This window comes from Ascaphus truei, chromosome 3 (genome assembly GCF_040206685.1).
Source record: "Ascaphus truei isolate aAscTru1 chromosome 3, aAscTru1.hap1, whole genome shotgun sequence".
Taxonomy (NCBI): domain Eukaryota; kingdom Metazoa; phylum Chordata; class Amphibia; order Anura; family Ascaphidae; genus Ascaphus; species Ascaphus truei.
The window spans coordinates 10,132,070-10,155,377 of NC_134485.1; the positions used below are offsets into that span (position 1 = coordinate 10,132,070).

At 45.5% G+C, this 23,308-nt stretch overlaps 1 protein-coding gene across 3 annotated transcripts in view; it reads left to right on the forward strand.

Annotated features, from left to right (window-relative positions):
* B4GALT4 (beta-1,4-galactosyltransferase 4) overlaps nucleotides 1-23,308 on the forward strand; it is a 132,389-nt gene that overhangs the window by 61,688 nt on the left and 47,393 nt on the right. Inside the window, exon 1 of one of the 3 annotated variants that reach the window (XM_075593627.1) lies at nucleotides 5,490-5,616. The exons of the other annotated variants lie outside the window; for them this stretch is intronic. The gene's annotated coding sequence lies outside the window, so the exon portion shown is untranslated. Of the gene's footprint in view, nucleotides 1-5,489; nucleotides 5,617-23,308 lie in introns of those variants that run through there. 3 annotated transcript variants of the gene reach the window in all.

Consider the following 23,308-nt stretch of genomic DNA (forward strand, 5'->3'; position numbering starts at 1 on the left):
CTAGGTGATCATCCCTGCAGCTCCCAATCTCCCATGATCAGCGGGGCACAATCCACATGAAATAAAATAAAAAGGGGCGCGTGAGAGAAAACACAGAGACAATATACTATCAAACACAATTTATATGTACACTAATGACCATGTACAACATACTTAAAAATTAAGACCGGATCACAATATCCAATAGATCACACAACACTACCAGAGGGCAAGCCTCAGTATAATCGAGGCACTCGTTATGTCCAAAGATCTTTAAGGAACGGAGAGTGGGGGCTTACGTGATGAATATCAGCTGATTCCAATTCCTCCAACGGTGCCCTCGTGGGTGTGTATGTGTGCGCAGCTCCCGGAGTCCGTCGTCACGAACCCTCCGTCGCTGCCTATGACCTCACCGCGACGCGTTTCGTGTCAGAACGACACTTCCTCAGGGGCTTGCGTAGAGCTGGCCACAGTAGCAGACTGCGTTTTGCTCAAACGGCTTCATCAGGAATCCTGGTGATGGAATCCTTAGTTCGTCTTTAAAAAGCCCTGTCGGCGCACTCATTGGTTGGAACTTAATTACCACTCTAGAAGCGGACTGATATCACCACATGCTTCACTGTCAGCCCCCCACAAGAGAGGATTAATTTACTGACTGCTCTGTTGACTTTTTTTCTTGTCTTTTCGATTCTCATCCAGCTGGATGCCCCCTTCCATAGCAGTCTTGTTATGATTTCGGACCAAATAATGATCGCATCGTTCCAGAGGGCTTTAAATCTGGCGCAGTCGGCGTGCATCTGGAGGATTAGGTGTAAATACTTGGTTGCCACCAGATCATTCCCGCCCAGGTGAATCATTATGACGTGAGGCTTCCTTCTATAGTCTGAAAGACCACCCCTCCCAGAACCCTGCTTTCTCCTGGTCGGGGACCCCTGTAACCGTTGGCTTAAGCCGCTAAGGCTAACCGGTGTTGAGGCCTTCGCGAGGGGCATTCTCGCTCCCCCGGTTTGTGTTGCTTGGGGCTTCGTAGCACTTTTTGGCGGGGTGAGGCTGGGGGGGGGGGGCGGAGTTGAACTGGACGATACAGTATGAGGAGTAGGAGCTGGAGGAGCAGGTGCATAAATCAGTCCTGGGAGGGCAGTGTATTTGTCTTTAGATGTGAGACAGTTGTCGGAGCCGATAGAAAGCCATGAAAGCACAGTTGAAGTGTTGATGACGAAGTGCAGAATTCATTTCCCCCTTATATACAGTACTTCCCTTTCAATTCTAACTCCACAGACACTAAAGATGTGACACAGCCAATATAGACGGACTTAAACAACAATATCCTGTCTTGCCTTCAAATTCTTTATGGGCAAGCTACCCAGCTATCTGAACAAGCTCCTCACCCCTACCACATGCAGAACCTATCATCTGAGATAAGACTCCAAAACACTGGTCATGGTCCCAAGGCTCAACAAAGTATCCGGCCGCTCCTCCTTCTCTTTCCGTGCACCCCAAAACTGGAACAACCTACCAGAGACTCTCACATCCACCACCAGTTTATATGACCTTAAATTAAGGGAGAGGTTTGTGCCTAATCTATTTAGACATACATTCCAAAGAGATGTTAATGTGATCATCGTTCTGTTGCAGTTGGGGTTAAATCGATAGAAGGGAAATCCACTCAGACAGACTTACCTGTGCGAAGAAATGAACCGGGATGTTAGTCCAGATATGCATGTGGCGATAGGCTTTGCCGGCCTTCCTTAATAAAGGGGGAGCCCGGCTGGCTGCCCCTGAAACCATATGGTATGGGCTGAGAGTGTCAGCTCTTGTATCCAAATGTTGGTTCTCTGTGTTTTAAAACTGCAGTGTATTATGTTTGTCCTGTGATTTAAACCCATGTTGGTGACAAAAGGCAGTCTGAATTAGCATGTGAATTACATGTGGATTAGCATTTCAATGCCCCAGCTCAGAAAGGGTTTCCAAGCCCAAATCTCCCCAATTTATTTCCCTTATAAGTATAAGGTTCCCCAGAGTATATTCTGTAAGGAAGTGTACTTTATATTGTGTTTTAATGTTTACTATAAGGTTCTATACAGAAAGTACAGGCATATGGTTAATATGCTGGCTAGTTTGCATAGATTCCATAGTTCAAAGAGGAGAGGAATGGCAGAGGGGGGAAACCATTTGGTGAGCAGGATGTTCAGATTGGGATGTCTTTGTTTTACTAGACACCACTGAGCCAGGGAAAAAGAAAACGGCCCTGGATGTCAGAACTGATAAGCAAGGTTTCTATTGGCAAGTTTTGAATTTATCCCTCCTATCAGGGAATGCATAATTTCAATCCATGCTTTAATTGGCTATTACTCTCCGCAATGATTTAGATAGGAATTCAGCCTATATAAGAGCGTGCAGTAAAAGCAGCTCGCTCTCTTTTTCTCCTGTTGGAGATCTGAAGACAAGCAGCTGCTGGCAGGCCTCTCACTTCTGATGCTTCTGTGAAAGAGCTATTCACACCTGGAAGCATGGGGAGGCCTAGCCAGCAGGCTGGATTTCGGTCCAGGAGCCCAAGGTCCTATCAAGGTAAGCCTTTGCTGAACAGGCGCCTTGCAACTAGGAAAGGGTAGATCTCTTCCCCAGACCCCAGTAAGTGTGTATATTCTCTGTTTCTTGTATTTCTGTGTGTTTCCGAGGTCTTGTCCGAATAAACCGCAATTTATTTTACTGCCTGTTTTGCCTTGTGACTGATCCCTTAAATATAAATGTGTATTGGGCCTGCCCTCCCGTGACAATGCATCCATGCGTAAAGATGTAGAAAAGCCATGTAAAACTCCAATTTTAACTCCACAGACACTCCATATGCGACACTTAAGATGTCATACACAGGCTTCTAATTAATGGGGGTAATGGCGTGTTTAAACTTTGCGTGGACTTGTGTGGCTCGTGGCCTTAGAATCTGTTCCCTACCAGCGGAAAGACGGCAGCTATGGCGTCCGTGATCGGAGCCACGCGAGAAAACAATTCTTTGAACATTTTTAACTAGCCCTGAAAAACTAGTTTGAATAAAACCCACTACTCGGCCTGTCTCTAGTAAGGCTAAGGCCCCGCTGCACGCGTCCGCACGGCTGTCTTGCTTGCCGGCGGCGCGTGCAACTCACTGCACCGCGGTCTGCAGGAAACTTTTTTCCGGAGCAGGGGAGCGTGACCAAATGGGTCGGGTGGGCGGGGCCATGACGAGGGGGGGCGCGGCCATGACGTGTGTCCGTGTGCTGGAGTGACATATCTCCAGTTTAATCGGGTGCTGTAAAGTCCCGTCCCGTCCACCACCCCCCCCTCTCCACCCTCAGTTTGCCCTGAAGCGGGGCCCCGTCCCCCAGGCCCTGCATGTAAATGAGTGTGAGGACAGTGTAAATACATGTGTCCCGCTCCCCGCAGCCTCTCCTCCTCCTCCTCTCCTCATTGCCAGGGGTTCCCCTGTGCATCTGCTTACACTGCAGAGAGAGTCAAAAAGCCGGCAAAAAAAAAACAGCCCGCCTCCCTACGAGCTCCTTCCCTGCTCCACCTCCTCATTGGCTCATACTCGTACCACGTGACGCGTCAACGCTCCAGAACATCTTCTTCTGGTAGCAGTTGCCGGCTGACGCATCACAGCACGTAGTGAGCCACGGAGGGAGGAGGCAGCGGGGACCAATGGATTGCAGGTAAGGGGCTGGTGGCGCACGCGGCCGCACACGCACCACCGGACGCAGCGGGACCAAGCCCTAAGAGTCGTGTGCCGGAAGGCTTTGCCGTGGAGTGTGAGCCTGGCGGGAGCCAGAGTCCATGCCATTTGTTAAAGGGAACACAGGTGTTTACTTTAGACTTTTTGCTATGTTTTTTTCCAGTAACTTCAGTCGTTTTGAAAGTTGTCACATTTAGCCTCACATTGCAGGATCAGCTTGCCATGCAATGCGAAACAATCTAATAAAAGGGTGTGCGTGCATAACCCAGCCCGCACGCGCCGAACGGGGAGAAATCTAGTACATATGTAACCCTTACACTGCCGGAGAGGCATTGCAGGGTTACATATGCAGGACATGGCCACAAAATATCCCCGTGCGGTTAACATACGTACGTACTCTCTTTGTAAATCTTCTAAGGGGATGATCGTTCCATATTGTTGAAAGCGACCATTGTCTTCAAGTAGTATTTTTGGCTGATAAGAAGGGCCGCTTCGGCCTATATTGAGTTATCTCCTTAGCATTCATAGTCAGAATAAAACAGCCATTTTCTGTACCCACCGTAACTCCTTCCCCACTAGGGGGGCCTGTCGTTTTTATAACAATTTCCCTGCAATTAAAAAAAATACACCATGGCTCTTTTCTCCAGAACTCACCGTTCCTTCACAGTAAAAGTTATAAGCGCTGGAGTTCAGGGATAACCGGGACAGGTCTGCCACTAGAAGTGTTATGCTGCTGTGTAACTGCAGTCCAGTGTGATGCACAGAGCTTGTATGGAAATAGATGTTAGGAGCAACTTCTTTGCTTTCTTTGTTTCCGAAAGTGAATGGCAAATAAAAACCCCACATTGTGAGCACATGCCAATGTCTCTTACAGGTCTGCAGCCCTGCCCTTCCCCTTTATCTCTTAGCATACAGTGCTTCCACTGCAGCCGGGGATTCTGGGTAATGACATGGAAATGAGCACACAGTGTCATCTGTTACATTATGTCCCTTATAACAGGGGGGCGCAAACTTTTTTCCCTGCGCCCCCCTGCCGGCTGTCCCCTCACTCCCGCGCCCCCCTCCCAACCCCAACTTACCCGCGCTCCGGCGTAATGACGTCACGTTGCCATAGCAACGTGACGTCACATGACCTCGCAGCGTCATTTTGACGCCGCGTTGCCATGGCGACACAGGGAGGAAGCCGCCGGAGCCGCGGTAAGTTAGGTTTACAGAGGCCCTGCAGCTCCCCCGGCACTTAATTTAAGTAAACCCCGCGCCCCCCGTCGGCAGTGTCGCGCCCCCCCTGGGGGTCGCGCCCCACAGTTTGCGCACCGCTGCCTTATAACATGGATCCCCTAAAAGCTTATGCCTGCCGTATTACACAATTTTGAAGCACGGCCTGGGTTAAAGAAGTGCAGAGCCAGTAACCTTACACACAGTTATTCATCCTGTTTTGTAAGTGAATGCAATGTTAAAGACAGGACAGGCTGAGACAGGCATCACATCAAGAGTGTAGAAGGCTGTCACTTTCTCTCTGGTCCTCGTACGCAGTGTGAGGATTACATGTTGTATGCTCCAGCTGGTGACTTGGCTTCGGTCACTGTGTGTGCCTGACGCAACCCTGGGCTCAGACACTCTCCGAAATCCTAACCCTGAGGCCAGCTAACGTCCAGGCAGCCTGCCACATGGCAGCCGCACAGCCCTGGGTACATGGAGAGGAGGAGCTGCGGGAGGAGGAGGGCAGGGACGTGCGAGGATCTCACAAGCTGAGGGATAAGGCTTGTTTTTTCTTTGGTACAGAGATGTGCAACACTTACTTTTTTTTTGTGTATTGTGGTGAGCAGCGGAGAGCAGGGGCCCTTTTAGGGGGGGGGGGGGGGAGGTTTCCAAAGTTTGCATTACAATCCTAAACTGCAGCTGGGGATCCAGCTGGCAGGATCAGAGGGGAGGTAAGTGTCAGCTTATGGTTTGCGATCTTTCATATTAACAATGTGTTCATATTTCTGCATAGCGATGGTAATAGCTGCGGTGTATGCATTACTCCTCATAGGAACAGAAGCACGAGAACTCCCTACCCCACAGATAGAGAACTCCCTACCCCACAGATAGAGAACTCTCCCTACCCCACAGGTAGAGAACTCCCTACCCCACAGATAGAGAACTCTCCCTACCCCACAGATAGAGAACTCTCTCTACCCCACAGATAGAGAACTCTCCCTACCCCACAGATAGAGAACTCTCCCTACCCCACAGATAGAGAACTCTCCCTACCCCACAGATAGAGAACTCTCCCTACCCCACAGGTAGAGAACTCCCTACCCCACAGATAGAGAACTCTCCCTACCCCACAGATAGAGAACTCCCTACCCCACAGATAGAGAACTCTCCCTACCCCACAGATAGAGAACTCCCTACCCCACAGATAGAGAACTCTCCCTACCCCACAGATGGAGAACTATCTACCCCATTCTCTGGTTATCCTCACTATCAGCCCGGCGTCCTCTCTTCCCACCTCCAAGACTAACGTAAAAAGGTCACATTTACAGCCAAGCATTTCCATAGCTCTGTAACCTGATTACAGGACCCACTCCTATCCCCTACTGATTACTTTTGAGGGTTTATGCATGTATGCTTGTCTGTATTATTCTACCCTCTGTTATGTATTTGATACTTGCTTACCAGAACACACTCTTACTGTTTCTGTAAGCTCTCCCCACTTACCACTTAGATTGTAAGTTCTTCGGGCCAGGGACTCCTTTTCCTATTGTTTGTCGGAAGCGCTTATTCCCATTGTGTTATAGTATTATGTCACGTGTATAGTAGAGCGCTATGTACCTGGATGGTGCTATATAAAGATATACATACATGTTATCTCTATAAAGTGCTGTGTTTACGGTTAACGCTATATAGGTGAAAACACAACCTAATATTTAGGGCATAGGGAAGTGATAGGACTTGTCCAAAGTGACAGCACTTGTTCTCCCACTTCAGTGGCAAGTGCCCAGAACTGCTCTTCTCCATAGGAGGAACGCGGCAATATTTAGTTTTGTGATACTCGGCGCTTCTCTTTACATAGCAGAACGATGCAACTTCACTACCTCAAGCTGAACTACTTCAACATGTACCTTACACTTCAAAAGCAAATCCTATAATCACGGAGTTATTCTTCCTCCGGGGGACCTCACATGAACTCTGGGACATTTGTCATTGAATTGTGACACTGAACAAATTAATTCTTTGGTGTATGAGAGAACCTCAAAAGACACTCTTAACCCTCCTGGGCCTAGATCCACAGAAGTGTGCCAAGCTTTAGCACACTGTTACTAAAGGCATGCTAACGCTTAGCACCGTTTTGTGAATCTGGGCATTTATAAATATTTGAGACAAGGCGTTTAATAAACGCGGAAAGACTAATAATTCTACTACTGTACCTTGTGTGAGCTTGCAGTGAAATTCATGCAGCCACTGCTAAATTGGAATTAAGCCAGCACCTTTCTGGGGCTCTGTTCTTTATAGCAGCTTCCCGACGGGATTAAGGAAGAACCAAACAAAAGGTATTATTATCATCATCTGATTACAGGTAAACTGAGACCTAGGGAGAAAAACATGTGATTTGCCTAAAATCTCTGTGTGAGTGTGACAAAGGAAGTAATATTAGCTGCAAAGCTTGTCTATTCTTAAAGTGTTTATTACTTTTAATATTACTGGTTAACTGAGGAAGAAGTTCATAGGCGGCTTGATAAAATTAAAGTAAATAAGGCACCTGGCCCCGATGACTCCTTAAGAACTCTTGGATGTAGGCCAAGTTCAGTAATAGCCAAACCATTACATTTAATATTAAAGGGATCGGTACCACAAGATTGGCAATAGGCCACGGATATAGTAGGGGCGTGACGGAGTGCATAGCGTTGCGTGCCTGTCAGCCGAGCGATTTGTTGCCTGTGAGCCACAGCAACGGGGAGGCGTGGCGTGGCCGTGACGTCACGCGAGCGGTTCGCCCCTCATTGGCACATGACCCGGCTGTTGCGCGACCAAAATCAAAATGATTTGTCTCCTCCAAACTCGCGAGTGCCGTGGCGCGCTCTATGGCCGGCCTCATAAAGGTTCGGCCTTTTGTTCGCGCCACGCGCGCCGTCGCGGGGAGTACGGACGTGGCCTAAAGCAGGCGTGGTGCCTATATTTAAAAAGGGAGCTACAGTAGATCACAACCAGGGAATTGCAGACCTGTAAGTCTGACATCAATAGTAGGGAAGCTACATGAAGGTTTAATACGGGATAATATTCAGGAATACCTAATGGAAAAGAAAATCATTAGTAATGGTCAGCATGGATTTATGAAGGGTAGATCATGCCAAACTAACCTTATTAGTTTCTTTGAGGAGGTATGTAGGAATTTAGACCAGGGTAATGCAGTTGATGTGGTCTGCTTAGATTTTGCAAAGGCTTTTGAAACGGTTCCACACAAGGTTAGTGTACAAAATAAAGCAAATTGGACTCGCTAAAAATATTTACATTTGGATTGATAACTGGTTGACAGATATTTGTCGTAAATTGAACTCAGGTTGGGCTAAGGTCGTGAGTGGAGTACCTCAGGGATCGGTACCAGGACCCCTGCTTTTTAACTTGTTTATTAATGACCTTGAGGTTGACATAGAGAGCAAAGTCTCCATCTTTGCTGATGGGACTAAATTGTGTAAGGTAGTAGAATCAGAGCAGGATGTAATTTCTCTCCAAAAGGATTTGGAGAGACTTGAAACGTGGGCAGGTAAATGGCAGATAAGGTTTAATACAGATACATGTAAGGTTATGCATTTGGGAAACAAGAATAAACAGTCAATTAACAAATTAAATGGGGATAAATTAGGAAAATCCTTGATAGAGAAGTATTTAGGAGTGCTTGTAGACAGCAGGCTTGGCAATAGTGCCCAATGTCATGCAGTAGCTTCAAAGGCAAACCTGATCTTATCTTGCATTAAACGGGGAATGGATGGAAGGGCCGTAAGCATAATTATGCCCCTTTATAAAGCATTAGTAAGACTACACCTTGAATATGGATTACAATTTTGGGCACCACTTCCTAAAAAGACATGGAACTAGAAAAAGCGCAGAGAAGAGCCACCAAATGAATAAAGGGGATGGATAATCTGATTTATGAGGAGAGACTAACTAAATTAGATTTGTTTACATTAGAAAAGAGGCGTCTAAGAGGGGATATGATAACTATATACAAATATATTCGGGGACAATACAAGGGGCTTTCAAAAGAATTATTCATCCCACGGGCAGTACAAAGGACTCGGGTCATCCCTTAAGGTTGGAGGAAAGGAGATTTCACTAGTAACAAAGGAAAGGGTTCTTTACAGTAAGGGCAGTTAAAAAGTGGAATGCATTATACATGGAGACTGTGATGGCAGATACAAAAGATTTGTTCAAAAAAAGGTTGGACATCTTTTTAGAAAGGGAAGGTATACAGGGATATACCAAATAAGTAAACATGGGAAAGATGTTGATCCAGGGATTAATCCGATTGCCAATTCTTGGGGTCAGGAAGGAATTTATTTCCCCCCCTTATGAGATATCATTGAAATGTTTGCAACTTGTGGGTGCATTCAATATCTCATACACTGTATTTAAAAATAGCAAATATTGCAAAATATACAAGAAAGGTTTGTTTTCAGGAGGAAAGAACCTCATTTGGATCTTTTTATTCTTTTCTTTATATTTGATTTTTCTTAAACCTCACACAATAAATGAGTTAGCAGGAAAAAGGCACCGGGCTGGACTCAAATAAATGAAGTACCAGTGAAACATATTGTAACATTAGGATAAAGTATCTGTCGTTTAAATTTAACATAGGTTGAACGGGATGGACGTATGTCTTTTTCCAACCTCATGTACTACAGTATGTAATCATGTCATATGTAACATATCGGCGTCGGTTGTATCCTCCGAGTTTCACCGGAGAAAGGCGGCAGCTGAAACCTACAACTTGTTTCAGCACTGTGGAGGTTATTAATTAAACTGCAGTAGTGCCAAATAGCACGATCGCAAAGACATATCAAAGAGACATTGCACTTAGATTGTAAGCTCACCGGGGCAGGGGTTTTCTTTTGTTTAATTTCGGGGTTGGGGGGTGGTTGTACTTATTGCATTAGAATTCGCTTTACTGTATTATCTCTTGATCTGAGTACATTGTGGGGTGTGTGTGTTGTGTGTATACACACACACACACATATACACATACATATACATATACAGTACCGACACACTTTATTGCAGTGTGGTCGGTACCGCAAGCCGGGAGATTTCCCGGCTTGCTAGTGGCCGCCCCTCGGCGTGCTGCGCGTCATAGACGCGCGGTCACGCGTCTTCGGGAGCGTGCGCCCCCTGCACGCACGTCCAGGGGCTCCCCGAGGGAGCCCTGGTGTCCCGCGATCGCGGGACAGCGGCAGGGGGTTCCGGGGGACCCGGCGGACCCGGCAGCGGTAGGGAGAGCACCCCAATCGGAGGGCGCTCTTCCGCTGCTTCGGCGCGCTCCCGTCACACTCGGGCGCGCGCCAGGCTACTGCTGCGGCCAAGAACGGGCAAATGCTCGAATAAACTTGGCCGCAGCAGTACACACATATTTATACATATACACATACATGCATATACACACACATACATGGGAAAGATATGTACACATACATAGACAGGTGGGAGAGATATGCATACAGTATACACACAAACACACAAGGCAAGGGGAGTTTTGTCCGCCATGCTTAGCGCTGTTGCAATGTAATGAATAACCCCCTCGAAGTCTCTATTATGTAAATGCTTTGATCCGATCAATTGCGCTGCAGAAAATGACTGTGTCACCGGCATTCATCCATAACGTCCACACCTGAACTGGATCAGGATGGATCGTCCGCGGGCAGGAATCTGCAACTCTGCTACTCCTGTGAATAGAAGTCATTCTTCATCATCAAAAGCCGTGTGGTTAAACCTCTTCAAATAGGTGTGTGTGGGATCAGCGCTGTGAAGTACTGCATTGCTTTAGGGCAGGGGTGCCAAGGGTTACTAACAGGTCAGGTTTACAGGATGTCGCAGCTTCAGCACAGGTGGCTCAATCAGTGCCTCAGTCAGAGTGGGCTGATAGACACGAAACACGAAGGCGCAGCCCTCCCCATCCCACTTAGCAGACAAATAAGAAACAAACTAGAGTTCCTTTCAATTAAATATTTCTATCAGGGAAGAGCAATCCGACTAATCCTTGGTCCATAGTGCAGGCGTGCGACGTAGCGCATGGCGTTGCGCGCGCCTGAGTAATCTGTGAACTTCAGATCGCTCGCGACGGGGAGGCGTGGCCGTGACGTCACAGGGCTGGTTCGCCCTCGTTGGCTGAATCGCTCACGTGACGCGGCCGTCGGGCGAAAGGACAAAATCATTTTGTCTTTTCAAAAACCTGCCGCGCCGTGGTGCTTCCTCGCGTGCGCTATGGCCGGCCCCATAGATCCCATTTTGTTAGAGCCGAGCGCGCCGTTGCTCGCACCATGACCGCGGCCTAAAACCGTACCAAAGACGCGTGCATTCCAAGAATATTTATACAGAACATGTCCTCTCAGTAGCAATGTATAGTATGCTTATACGAAGGAAGAAGCAGATATCCAGGCACACGGGCGCAATCAAAAGGTGGTTTATTTAGCACAAAAACATCCAATGTGTCGTCTGTCTTTGTCCAGGTGACAAGTTTTCCTTCTAGTTGATTATTGATGAGATGTGTGCCTTCAATACTCTTCGTTCTACAGCAGGGGCGCGCAATTTTTCTGGGGGGGGGGGGGGCGCGGGCGATTGCAGAGGCCCCGCGCTCTTCCCCAAGGCTTTAAAATTAAATACCGGAGGGATCGCGTGAGACCTCTGCAAATGAACTTACTGATGTTCAGATGGCTGGTGTGACGCGTTGCCCATGGTATCGCGACGTCAAGTGACGCTGATTGTCACATCACATGACCTGACGCCGACCTAAGAGGTAAGGGGGGACGAGCAGTAAAGGGTGCTGGCAGGGAGGGTGCAGCTTCAAAAGTTTGCACACCCCGGTTCTACAGAATGCTTTTACCCAGGCACTCTTGGCAACATATATTGTATTTGCAATAAATTGTAACCGCTGACGCAGGTGACACCTTCTCTACTGTGACAGTTCTTTCATTGTCACTTTCTAGTTCATAATCAAAAGTATATTGAAAAAGCTATGCAAATTTTGTCCCAAAACCTGACTACTGTGCAAAAAGCAGAGGAGCAAATCCCATGAATTTATATGATAATGAAGTAAGAGTGTTGCCGTGACTCCCAATGTGGCAGTGATTTGACTGTTTATTAGAAAATTGTCGAAAGCGGCCATATTTAAGTTATTACCCAAATATTTCTCAGAAACGTTGTCTTGTTTGTAAGTTGTAAACTCGAGACGCGCAAAGTAAGGCTTGAATGTTCGTTCATATTGTTTCCAAAAAAATGTATGTAAAGGAGAAAAGTGCGTGCAGACGTTTTATCGGGTTCGCAGAATTCTAAAATGACACCGACATCTTTTTATTGTTATTATTATTATTGCCCCGCTTAATAGAACATTGCAGCAGTAATGAGATCCCTGAACTATTAGCAAACTTTGGCTTCTGGCAATTTTAACATTTGTTATAACTTTCCAGAACAATGCAAAAGTGTGAATGCATAACATATTGATACATTTCTGAACATGCACATCTCTGCTAGTAATCCTAAAGGGCAGCCCTACAAATGCATTTTATTCTAAAATAGGGGGTATTTTGTTGATATATACTGTATGTAAAGTTTTTATTCATGTAAGTGGTGACTATTTTTTATTGCTTGTAATACACTTCATTTCTCTTATCTTGGTGCACTCTTGTGTTTTCTTTTTTTCCATATACTGTACTGTATGTAGTTTGTGTATGGAAGGTATGTTTTTTTTATGTATAAAATAAAGAAGAAAAGTCACTTTTTGGCCGCAGTTGGCAGAATTGGGGTCCCAATTGCGTTACAGAACAGTGGTGACGCACACGCTCATATCACTAGTGAGAAACAATTGAATATTTCATTGTAGCTGTGACTATGGAGGTAGGGTGACCAGATTTTCAAAATTAAAAACCGGGACACATTAAAAAATTATTTATAAAACAAATGACATCACATAACGCACCCCGTTGCCATGACAACGAGACACTGACGTCAGGCGGTGACATGTTGCCATGACAATCACGTGATGCCTCGGCGCCATAATGCGTCCCGTTGTCATGTCAACTTGATGCCGCGTGACAACACGGAGCGGCTCGTTGTTATGGCAATGTGCATTACGTGACGTCGCGCGGCCATGTTAACGGAATTTGGAGGGGAGGATACAGCCAAAGGCAAGATAAATATATATATAATACATAGATCTAAAAAAATGTTATCTCCACACAGAGCCACTGACCCACACACCCTCTGACCCACACAGCCACTGACCTACACACAGAGAGCCACTGACCCACACACCCACACACACGGAGCCACTGACCCACACACCCACTGACCCACAGAGCCACTGACCCACACACCCTCTGACCCACACAGCCACTGACCTACACACAGAGAGCCACTGACCCACACACCCACATACACGGAGCCACTGACCCACACACCCACTGACCCACAGAGCCACTGACCTACACACCCTCTGACCCACACAGCCACTGACCTACACACAGAGAGCCACTGACCCACACACCCACATACACGGAGCCACTGACCCACACACCCACTGACCCACAGAGCCACTGACCCACACACCCACTCACACGGAGCCACTGACCCACACACCCACTCACACGGAGCCACTGACCCACACACACACAGAGCCACTGACCCACACACCCACACACACACACACACAGAGCCACTGACCCACACACACAGAGCCACTGACCCATAACAGCCACACACACAGAGCCACTGCCCCACACACCCACACACACACACAGAGCCACTGACCCACACACCCACACACAGAGCCACTGACCCACACATAGAGCCACTGACCCACACATAGAGCCACTGACCCACAGAGTCACTGACCTACACACGGAGCCACTGACCCACACATGGAGCCACTGACCCATAACACCCACACACACACACAGAGCCTCTGACCCACACACCCACACACACAGAGCCACTGACCCACACAACCACATACACAGAGCCAGTGACACACACACACACAGAGCCAGACACACACACACACACACACACACACACACACACACACACACACACACACACACACACACACACACACACACACACAGAGCCAGTGACACACACACACACAGAGCCAGTGACACACACACACACACACAGAGCCAGTGACACACACACACACAGAGCCAGTGACACACACACACACACACACACACACACACACACACACACACACACACCCAGTGACACACATACACACACACACACACACACACACACACACACACACACACACACACACACACACACACACACACACACACACACACACACACACACACACAGAGCCAGTGACACACACACACACAGAGCCACTCACACTCTCTCTCTGTGTCCTACCTGTCACTGTGGAGCATGGAGGGGGGGGGAAGCCATCTTGACCGGCAGCAGGCACCTCACTTCCGGCTCTCACTGCTGAGGCTCTGCTGACACTAACCCCGCCCCCACCCTCTGCAGCTAACCCCGCCCCCACCCTCTGCAGCTAACCCCGCCCCCACCCTCTGCAGCTAACCCCGCCCCCACCCTCTGCAGCTAACCCCGCCCCCACCCTCTGCAGCTAACCCCGCCCCCACCCTCTGCAGCTAACCCCGCCCCCACCCTCTGCAGCTAACCCCGCCCCCACCCTCTGCAGTCACACCGGCCTCCGCTCTCCTCTCTGCCTGCATTCTGTGCTCTCTGCTGCCCCCCCTGCTCTGATGGCCTAATCCGGAACAGCCACACAAAAAACGGGACATTTAAAAAAATGCGGGGCAGCCGGGACAGCCATTAAAAAACCGGGACTGTCCCGGCTAAAACGGGACACCTCGTCACCCTATATGGAGGATATGTATAAAAATGATACAGTAGCTCCAAAACCTGAATCATTTATTGACTCAAAGTTTGATTCATCTTATTAAACTACTTCTGCAAGAAACCCTTCACTACCTGCTACAAAATTCCCTCCCCACAGTCAAAATTGCACCATTTTCTCATATTTGAAGCAATGTTCCAGTTTGTGGTGCTTGAGTGACATGTATCCCATGACTAAGCTTGTGCCCAAATCTCAATACCTTGCAAATAGTACCTATAAACTACTGACACATTGCAGGCATTGTATGTGGATTTTATTGCTATCTTTAGAGGTCCTTGCTTTCGTTTTTGTTGATGACTTTAAATAAGATGTCATTTTAACCCTCCTACCCCCCTGTTTAACCTCTATGGCTAATAGGGTTCCAGGAAAAAATATCTGACGTTAACAGCACTCGGGTACTGACTCATAGTTAGTAAGCATTACTCTGGGTGTGTTGTTGCACAAGTTTGCTTAGTAGATATGGGCCACTATCTGTAAATTGTGAAGAGGATTGCTTTATCCAAGGCTTCTCCTGACAGCACTGGGCAGCTCTGACTGTAGGGTCACGTTCCAGAACACATAGGGTCACGTTCCAGAGGGTTCCACGTTCCACGTAGTGTCACGTTCCCCGAATATTAAGGTTTTTACTCTCTCTTTTTGTGGTTGCGGCTCAGTGAAAACATACTCATTGGGACCACTTAGTTTCCAGGTTGAAAGCAGAGCAGGAGAGGTAGCGAATTGGTGCCGGAACAAGCAATAAAGTTCAAACACAATGACCTCCCCAGGGAGTTTTATTTTTTATAATTAAACTGATAGTTCCGATCTGGGCACTTTCACAGTGAAACTCCCATCCTCTTAAAATACCCTTATATACCATCCTGGAAGTTGTAGGAAATGGAGTGTGTAGCGTAATGTAGCCATTAACTCATCTTCAAGCACAATGAGACGGCAAGGCCGGGAGGGCTTTATCGTGTCCACTGGACAAATATCCTCCTTAATTCCGATTGCAGTTGACATACAAGACCATATTTTATGAGATGTCAAATGGCAACGTAACGTCACATGATGCAGCCGAAGGCAGAGCGCAGGTAAGGGTGGGGGCATGAGGGGGGGTGAGAGCAGATGGGGGGGGGGGGGGGGGAGAAACATCTACGTTCCTACGACTTGGTGCCCCAGCCATTGCCGAACCGCTTGCTTCATAGTTACATAGTAGATGAGGTTGAAAAAAGACATGGGTCCATCAAGTTAAACCTATGCTAAATTTAGACAACAGATACTTTATCCTATATCTATACTTACTTATTGATCCAGAGGAAGGCAAACAAAAAACCCCATTAAGGGGAAAAATTAATTCCTTCCTGACTCCAAGAATTGGCAATCGGATTAATCCCTGGATCAACATCCTTCCCATGTATACTTATTTGGTATATCCCTGTATACCTTTCCCATCTAAAAAGATGTCCAACCTTTTTTTGAACAAATCTATTGTATCTGCCATCACAAGCTCCATGGGTAATGAATTCCACATTGTAACTGCCCTTACTGTAAAGAACCCTTTCCTTTGTTGCTGGTGAAATTTCCTTTCCTCCAACCTTAAGGGATGGCCCCGAGTCCTTTGTACTGCCTGTGGGATGAATAGTTCTTTTGAAAGCTCCTTGTTTTGTCCCCGAATATTTTTGTATATAGTTATCATATCCCCTCTTAGACGCCTCTTTTCTAAAGTAAATAAATCTAATTTAGATAGCCTCTCCTCATAAGTTAGATTGTCCATCCCCTTTATTAATTTGGTGGCTCTTCTCTGCACTCTCTCTAGTTCCATAATGTCTTTTCTTAGTATTGGTGCCCAAAATTGTACTCCATATTCAAGGTGTGAGCTTACTAGTGCTTTGTAAAGGGGCATAATTATGTTTACTTCCCTTCCATCCATTGCCCGTTTGATGCAAGATAAGATCTTGTTTGCCTTTGCAGCTACCACATGACATTGGGCACTATTGCTAAGCCTACAGTCTAAAAGTACTCCTAAATCCTTCTCCATCAAGGATTCCCCCAATATATCTCCATTTAATTTGTAAGTCGCCTTTTTATTCTTGCATCCCAAATGCATAACCTTACTTTTATCTGTATTAACCCTCATTTGCCATTTACCTGCCCACGTTTCCAGTCTCTCCAAGTCCTTCTGAAGAGATATTACATCATGCTCTGATTCTATTACCTTACACAATTTAGTATCATCAGCAAAGATGGAGACTTTGCTCTCGATCCCAACTTCAAGGTCATTAATAAACAAGTTAAAAAGCAGGGGTCCCAGTACCGATCCCTGAGGTACTCCACTCACGACTTTAGCCCAACCTGAAAAAGTTCCATTTATGACAACCCTCTGTTGTCTGTCCTTTAACCAGTATTCAATCCAGGTGCATATATTATTACTGAGTCCAATTTTCTTTATTTTGTACACCAACCTCTTGTGTGAAACCGTATCAAAAGCCTTTGCAAAATCTAAGTAGACCACATCAACTGGATTACCCTGGTCTAAATTCCTACTTACCTCCTCAAAGAAACAAATAAGGTTAGTTTGGCAAGATCTATTCTTCATTAATCCATGCTGACTATTACTAATAATTTTGCTTCCCTAATCAACTCTATCCTGTCTGCAGGCCATATCCCTAAGACCTGTAAAACTGCCAGAGTTGTCCCAATCTTCAAAAGTGGGGACAAAAACACTGTCTCAAACTACAGGCCAATCTCTCTTCTCCCAATACTATCCAAAGTCATGGAAAAATGTGTTAATTCCCAATTCCCAAGCGATTACTATACCAAGACAAATTTCCCTAGCAGCTAATTCCTATCTGGCTTTCACCCCAAACACTCAACGGTAACTACCCTCCTAAAAGTTTGCAATGAGATCCAGTGTGGAATGGAACTGGGACAACTCACTGGTGCAATATTCCTAGATTTTACAAAGGCTTTTGATACTGTTGATCGTGTTATCTTGCTGAACAAACTCCAGTGTACTGGAATAGGGAAGCATGCTTTAAACTGGTTTTCAGTCCTACTGAACCAATCAGGTAGATCCCGTGTGTCCATCTCGGCACTAACTCCAACCCCTTGGATATCACCTGTGGTGTCCCGCAAGGCTCTGTTCTGGGGCCCCTACTCGTCTCAGTGTTCATCAATGATCTTCCTACAGCTTGTAAGCGAGCATCAATACACATGTATGTGGATGACACAATCTTATATGCACACATCCCAAACCTCTCTGACCTTGGACAATCTGACTTTGAGACTTGAAAATTGGATTTTCCAAAATAAACTATTTCTAAACACTGACAAGACTGTAACAATGGTACTTGTGATGAAGGCTAAATTTGTAAAGCTTCAATGAAGGACCTACAGATCAGAACCAACTCTAATACTATACTAGCCCCTGTTACTATTTTCAAATATTTGGGCATATGGTTTGACTCCCATTTAATATTTGGGTTGCACATTGATACCCTGACATCCAAAACCTATGCGAAACTAGGTGTACTATATAGGAACAAATCATCCTTAAGTCTGCTGGTCAGAAAGCGCTTCGCACAGCATTTGCCGATGCCAATTATAAACTATGGGGACATAGTATATGACACTGCAGCCCAAACTCACTTGGGAAAACTTGATAATCTCTACTACTCAATATGCCGCTTTGTCCTCCAATGCAATTACAACACACATCACTGCAAAATGCTCAAAGAACTAGATTGGTCATCACTTCAGTCTAGGCGCAAAGTCCATCTCTCCTGTTTTGCCTTCAAATACTTTCTGGGCAAGCTACCCACCTATCTGAACAAGCTCCTCACCACTACCACATGCAGCACTTGTAATCTGAGATCTGACTTGAAAAGGCTGTTCAAGGTTCCACAAAGTATCCGGCCGCTCCTCCTTCTCTTACTGTGCACTCCACAACTGGAACAGTCTACCGGAGACTCTCACATCCACCACCAGTTTAAGTTCTTTAAAAACTAAAGCCGTCTCACATTTTAGTCTGGTCTGTAACTGTTATATACGCCTATAATATATATTATCTCTAACTGTGCATGCAAAGTCTTGTGTATAATGTATAACCCTGCTCACTCATTGTAACTATGTATTTATAATCATGTATTTGTCACCATAACTCTATGCCCAGGACATACGTGAAAACGAGAGGTAACTCTCAATGTATTACTTCCTGGTATCACCTTTTATAAATAAACTCAAATTAAATCTAAGAAAAAGGACTTCCATTTTGCTTTTGGTCCAATCTCTGTGTGGGTGCTGATATTTTCTGTATTGCTGTTTTTTTTAATACATTAAAGAAGAAATCTGGTGAGACCAAAAGCAAAACGGAAGTCCTTCATTTTCTTAGCGTGCTGATCCAGTTTGGTTTTTGCACAGCTTACGATCTTCCACATATGTTACTACTAGTTCCTGGGGGCAGCAATTGGCTCACTTAACTAGCAGACATCACTGTCTCAGTAGCTGGGGCTATTCTTAAGTACTGTTTGAGTAAGCATGCTAGCATAGAGACTGCTCTACTGTCTAATACACCCTAATAATACTGTATTGTCATATCGCCGTATTCTTTATTTATTTATTTATTTTTTTAATTTATTTTCACCGTGTTTTTTATTAGATACATTATTTTATGAGGTTAATAAATGTTAAATTCTAGATACTTTCAACTCATCTGGTAAAAGAAAGTTAAGTGCCATAATAGAGGGATTTCTATTCAATTCAATTTCTATATAGAAAACCTGTTTTGAGGAGTATAATCAGATGTATAATAATACTAGTTGTTTTCCTTGTATAGCGCTAACAGTGTATGTAGTGCTGTAGATACAATGTTGCAGTCATGAGTCCCTGCCCTGTAGAGCTTACGATCTATTTTTTGAGTAGCTGAGGCACAGGGAGATAAAGTGACTTGCCCAAAGTCACAAGGAGTTGACACTGGGAATTGAACGAAGTTCCCCGCTCAGCAGCCTTGTTTATGGAGTCGGCTCCTTTACTCACTGAGCCACTCTAATCAATTGTAAGACGCACCATTGATTTTAATGAAAAAAAAATCGGGGTAAAAAGAAACACAACATTAAATGTACAGAGAAAATGTTTTGGGAGATCATGTGATACTCTCATTGTGTCGCGGGTCTCCGGTACTGCGCATGGCGGCCGGCTGCATCCCTCCGTCGTCCTCCTTTCCAGCTTGGAAGGGCCTAATGGCCGGCGGGTTTGGTGGTGTGGGTTGTGGGAGGGCATGTCTTGTGCGCACACCTGGCTCACCCGTCACCCCTTCCCCGGTTAGAGGGTCGCCAGGAGCTTAACAGCTGGCCATTTTGGAGGGAGGGAAGGAGTTCCGTTCACACCTGCCCGCCCCTGTGTCCGACCGAGAGTCGCCGGGGGGAGGGGCTTAACGTCCGGGGTCAGAGCTTTTCGGCGCTAGCTATGGGATGGCAACGAAGCCCAGTGGGAGAAGGGGGGCCTCGGGCAGCAAGCAGAAATTGCAGGGCTCTGGAAGCCAAAAGTCCCTGCCCCGGCAGAGTTACAGCAGGCCGGGTAAGACTGCCGAGCTGGAAACCCTTGTAAGCCTCGCCACTGCGGCGGCTCCAGCTTCCCTCCCGACCAGGACTCCAGCAGTGCCCCCTTCCAGCCAAGTTTTTTTCCAAAGGCATTGATTCCAAGACGCATCCAGATTTCAGACATGTTAAAATATGGACAAAGGTGCGTCTCAGAATCGAGGAAATCTGGTAGTAATGTTATGGGCTCCCAAATACTTGTTCAATATCTGTATTATTTAAAAGTCTAGACTGGGAGGGAATAGCTACAAACTGTAGACCAGAGCCAGGTAATGATATTAGAACTAGGATGTCCCTGCAGTCGAAATGATTGGGGTTCAGCTCTGCTTCCCACCTACGTGAAAAGAAGAGGTGGGATAGTGGGAGATGATCTGCTTTAAATAAGCAATCCCTCCCAGGATAAAAGTAAAACATATTTTACACTTTGCTAGATACAAATAAGTAAAACCGTTACTTTAATGGTGATTGAATGTTTGTAAGAAAGCCATTGGAGTATCAAAAAGATTTATTGAAGGGAGATCGACGTGTCAATAAATCAGATTGATACTTCTTTACCAAGACCACTTACGTGCCAACTTCTTTACTTCTGGATTATCGCGCGATCACGCTTGCTCAGCACCCGTGGCAAGTATTGTGACTTTGTGAGTGTACCACGCTATAGTATTGTTTGTTTCCCTTTAAAATGAGCTGATCGCTTATTTTCAAAAGTTGACAGGCATCACAATCCAAATTTTTTTTTTTTTTTTAATTATTATTTATTATTTTTACACTAGTTTGAAGCAGGGGTTCTCTGGAACTGAACCCCACTAATTCCAGCTCAGGGGACCCCTGCTTCTGAAGATACTTACCGCCATGGTAGGTGCTGATAGCTCCTCCAGCTAAGCTAGCTGGGCTTTAAAGTTTGGAAGAAAGCAGAAAATCTCTGGCGCACAGATTGATGTTTGTGATCAATAAATCACAAATATAATTGAGACCATGGTCGTCAAAAGCAGAACATTTAAAAAAAAAAAAAAAAAAAAAAAAGAACAATATATTAAAATAAACAATAAAATACACAAATGAACGCCTGAACCTTAGTGCAAATTTTTAGACCATATAGTGCTGGCCACACACCTTCTAAGCCTTACATCGTAAGTCCAGGTTGGTCCGAACACGAGAAAAAGGTTTGATACACCAGAGTATATATAGCTTTCTGTTGCCTTCCGGATATTCAAAGTTACAATCCTAATCCTGAATATGAGATCTCGTAATCGCAGGTTCAGTTCCGTATGGAATATCATGTATTCCCAATATCCTGTGCGAATGATATGTTATTGTTTTGGAAGATACAATGTCCTTTAGGTGTTGCAACAATAAGGTTAAGCCTTTGTGAGTGATTTGTAATCGTTAAAGATATTCCTATCAAGTAGTGTTTATTTCAACATGTGTATAGGTTTAGAGTTTCTCACGGGTAATAACCCCACAATGTGTTACCACAGATAACACCTTGAATGTTAATAGAGTTGATGTGGGTGTTTCTGGTTTGAGTATGCTGCTTGGCATGTGCAGTGCTTTCTTAGCAAGGTACAAACTTCACCTTATATCTGGTTGTGAAAGGCTGGGACGTTGCAGATCTTGGAGCCAGGTGCAGTTTGCGGATGCTGTTCAACCTGTCTCCTCCAGCGGAAAGGAACTGTGTCACTGTTTGCTGCTGACCTCCATGGTCTGCTCGGACCAGGTGCCGTGGGTCTCCACCTGCACAGCTATTACGATGATATCCAGCTGGCCCTCACCTGCGGCTTTCCCTCGTCGCAGTGACATTCTAGCTCTCGCCGGTCTCCTCCGCTCCTGCAGCTAATCGGAGAGCGCCCAGCTGATCGGCAGACACTACCTCAACTCCTTGGATAGGGAGAAAAAAAAAACTACAGGTGCTGCACGGGTTCAGGGCTCTCACCCTACGCGTTCCACCTATCATAGGCTTCATCAGGGGTATGCTCAGGTGTTCTGTCTTTGTCCTTTATATACCACTTGAGATGGGGATTTTATTCCCTTATTCGCAGTCATGATTAAGATTTCGGGTATACCACATTAATACGTGGAACGCGTGGCACGTACAAATAAAAGGAGGAGGTTTTAAACTAATAACAGTGTGTGGCAAATAGTTTTTTTTTGTATGGGTCTTCACTGATCCAGAAATGGTTCCTTATCTTCTAATTACTACAGATCAATGAGTATATTTTATTTACATATACTCAGTGCATTTCATTGAGGGAGAAGTTAAAACATCATAATATTCTAATATGTTGAAACATTTATATCCAGCATTCTGTAACAAAGATGGATTTAGTATATCGAGCTTTCTGCATGGTAGGATACACATCATTGTTAAAAGATATCAGTGGCTAATTCACTAGGATACATTGTATTCTGTCAAGGAGAATTATTAGCATTTCATGAGGTACTGTATGCAGATATATTGCGTATTCTTTGAGATACTTCCTTACATCTCTACAAAATATTTCTCCCATGCTCCCTTTTAAAACTTCGTTTTCAAATTCGTAATTTATCTCTGTAGTATCGCAATGTAAGAGACATTAGTTTATTTCCCTATTTTTTTAATGTATAGTTTATGAATATTATTAGTGAGTGTTTATTTAAGCATGTTTTAATATATCTCTATCATGTCTATTCTACCATTAAGATAGTATAGAAGGGACCGGAGGTAACAATCTCCGAAAGCAGGGGGTCCTCGGAGCTTAAATTAATGGGGTTCAGCACTGGAGACCCCAATGCTTCAATCCTGGGTAAAGAAAAAAAAATGTTAAAAATAATAAGAGCTTGTATTGCTGCTTTAATGAAAAGCCAGTGTACAGATGTGTAACAGGTTCTTGCTGGCGCGTTATGGCGAGATGTTCTCTGATATTCTGTGTTCTAATGCAATATGGGGTTATCAGC